At 43.7% G+C, this 3,238-nt stretch overlaps 1 non-coding gene across 1 annotated transcript; it reads left to right on the forward strand.

The window, feature by feature from the left end:
• The first annotated feature begins 2,814 nt into the window (after positions 1-2,814).
• LOC130959137 (small nucleolar RNA R71) lies at positions 2,815-2,918 on the forward strand. Its single transcript, XR_009078232.1, has one exon. It is a non-coding gene; the product is annotated as a small nucleolar RNA R71 (small nucleolar RNA).
• Positions 2,919-3,238: the final 320 nt, after the last annotated feature.

A 3,238-nucleotide genomic window follows, 5' to 3' on the forward strand; every position in this document is an offset into this window, starting at 1 on the left:
TTAAGATTCTGACTTGTTGAATGGGGTTGGTAAGAACTTCCCAACCTCTTCTTCGAATCTCATGTTGGATCTCCGGATATTCACTCTTTTTGAGTTTGAAAGGGACCTTGGGGATCACCTTCTTCATGGCCACAACTTCATAGAAGTAGTCTTGATGCACCCTTGAGAAGAATCTCTCCATCTCCCATGACTCGAAGATGGAAGCTTTTGCCTTCCCTTTCCTCTTTCTAGAGGTTTCTCCGGCCTTAGGTGCCATAAATGGTTATGGAAAAACAAAAAGCAAAACTTTTACCACACCAAACTTAGAAGGTTTGCTCATCCTCGAGCAAAAGAGGAAAGAAAAGAGTAGAAGAAGAAGAAATAGAGGAGATGGAGGGGGGCTTTGTGCTTCGGCTAAGGGGGGGAAGTAGTGTTTAGGTTGTGTGGAAATGAAGGAGTGAAGATGGGTTTATATAGGAGAGGAGAGGGGGGTATGTTTCGGCTATCTAGGGTGGGTATGGGAGGGAAAGTGGTTTGAATTTGAATGGTGAGGTAGGTGGGGTTTTATGAAGGATAGATGTGAGTGGTGAAGAGAATGGTGGAATTTGATAGGTGAGGGATTTTTGGGGAAGAGGTGTTGAGGTGATTGGTGAATGGGTGAAGAAGAGAGAGAGTGATGGGGTAAGTGGGGATCCTGTGGGGTCCACAGATCCTGAGGTGTCAAGGATAGCTCATCCCTACACCAAGTGGCGTGTAAAACGCCCTTTCTGTCAATCCTGGTGTTAAACTTCGAGCTGCTACCCTTTTCTGGCATTAAACGCCAGTCTGGTGCCCCTTTCTGGCGTTAAACGCCAGTTTAGTGCCCCTTTCTGGTGTTAAACGCCCAGAATGGTGCCAGACTGGGCGTTAAACGCCCATTTGCTGCCCTTACTGGCGTTTAAACGCCAGCAAGCTTTTCCTCCAGGATGTGCTGTTTTTCTTTCCGTTTTTCATTCTGTTTTTGCTTTTTTCAATTGTTTTTGTGACTTCACATGATCATCAACGTAAAATAACAATGGAAAATAGATAAATATAACATTGGGTTGCCTCCCAACAAGTGCTTTTTTAATGTCAGTAGCTTGACAGAGGGCCCTCATGGAGCCTTACAGATGTTCAGAGTAATGTTGGAACCTCCCAACACCAAACTTAGAGTTTGAATATGGGAGTTCAACACAAAACTTAGAATTTGGTTGTGGCCTCCCAACACCAAACTTAGAGTTTGACTGTGGGGGCTCTGTTTGACTCTGTTTTGAGAGAAGCTCTTCATGCTTCCTCTCCATGGTTACAGAGGGATATCTTTGAGCCTTAAACACAAAGGATTCTTCATTCACTTGAATGATCAATTCTCCTCTGTCAACATCAATCACAGCCTTTGCTGTGGCTAGGAAGGGTCTGCCAAGGATGATGGATTCATCCATGCACTTCCCAGTCTCTAGGACTATGAAATCAGAAGGGATGTAATGGTCTTCAACCTTTACCAGAACATCCTCTACAAGTCCATAAGCTTGTTTTCTTGAATTGTCTGCCATCTCTAGTGAGATTCTTGTAGTTTGTACCTCAAAGATCCCTAGCTTCTCCATTACAGAGAGAGGCATGAGGTTTATGCTTGACCCTAGGTCACACAGAGCCTTCTCGAAGGTCATGGTGCCTAATGTACAAGGTATTGAGAACTTCCCAGGGTCCTGTCTCTTTTGAGGTAATCTCTGCCTAGTCAAGTCATCTAGTTCTTTGGTGAGCAAAGGGGGTTCGTCCTCCCGAGTCTCATTACCAAATAACTTGTCACTTAGCTTCATGATTGCTCCAAGGTACTTAGCAACTTGCTCTTCAGTGACATCTTCGTCCTCTTCAGAGGAAGAATACTCATCGGAGCTCATGAATGGCAGAAGTAAATCCAATGGAATCTCTATGGTCTCAGTGTAAGCCTCAGATTCCCATGGTTCCTCATTAGGGAACTCATTGGAGGCCAGTGGACGTCCATTGAGGTCTTCCTCAGTGGTGATCACTGCCTCTTTCTCCTCTCCAAATTCGGCCATGTTGATGGCCTTACACTCTCCTTTTGGATTCTCTTCTGCATTGCTTGGAAGAGTACTAGGAGGGAGTTCAGTAACTTTCTTACTCAGCTGACCCACTTGTGCCTCCAAGTTTCTAATGGAGGACCTTGTTTCAGTCATGAAACTTTGAGTGGTTTTGATTAGATCAGAGACCATGGTTGCTAAGTCAGAGTGGCTCTGCTTAGAATTCTCTGTCTGTTGCTGAGAGGATGATGGAAAAGGCTTGCCATTGCTAAACCTGTTTCTTCCACCATTATTGTTGTTGAAACCTTGTTGAGGTCTTTGTTGATCCTTCCATGAGAGATTTGGATGATTTCTCCATGAAGGATTATAGGTGTTTCCATAGGGTTCTCCCATGTAATTCACCTCTTCCATTTATGGGTTCTCAGGATCATAAGCTTCTTCTTCAGATGAAGTGTCCTTAGTACTGCTTGGTGCAGCTTGCATTCCAGACAGACTTTGAGAAATCATATTGACTTGCTGAGTCAATATTTTGTTCTGAGCCAATATGGCGTTCAGAGTATCAATCTCAAGAACTCCTTTCTTCTGATTCGTCCCATTGTTCACAGGATTCCTTTCAGAAGTGTACATAAATTGGTTATTTGCAACCATTTCAATGAGTTCTTGAGCTTCTGCAGGCGTCTTCTTCAGATGAAGAGATCCTCCAGCAGAGCTGTCCAATGACATCTTGGACAGTTCAGACAGACCATCATAGAAGATACCTATGATGCTCCATTCAGAAAGCATGTCAGAATGACACTTTCTGATCAATTGTTTGTATCTTTCCCAAGCTTCATAGAGGGATTCACCTTCCTTCTGTCTAAAGGTTTGGACTTCCACTCTAAGCTTACTCAATTTTTGAGGTGGAAAGAACTTTGCCAAGAAGGCATTGACTAGCTTTTCCCAAGAGTTCAAGCTTTCTTTAGGTTGTGAGTCCAACCATATCCTAGCTCTGTCTCTTACAGCAAAAGGGAATAGCATAAGTCTGTAGACCTCAGGGTCAACCCCATTAGTCTTGACAGTGTCACAGATTTGCAAGAATTCAGCTAAAAACTGATGAGGATCTTCCAATGGAAGTCCATGGAACTTGCAATTCTGTTGCATTAGAGAAACTAATTGAGGCTTAAGCTCAAAGTTGTTTGCTCCAATGGCAGGGATAGAGATGCTTC

Source organism: Arachis stenosperma, chromosome 10 (assembly GCF_014773155.1).
Source record: "Arachis stenosperma cultivar V10309 chromosome 10, arast.V10309.gnm1.PFL2, whole genome shotgun sequence".
In the NCBI taxonomy this organism is placed as follows: domain Eukaryota; kingdom Viridiplantae; phylum Streptophyta; class Magnoliopsida; order Fabales; family Fabaceae; genus Arachis; species Arachis stenosperma.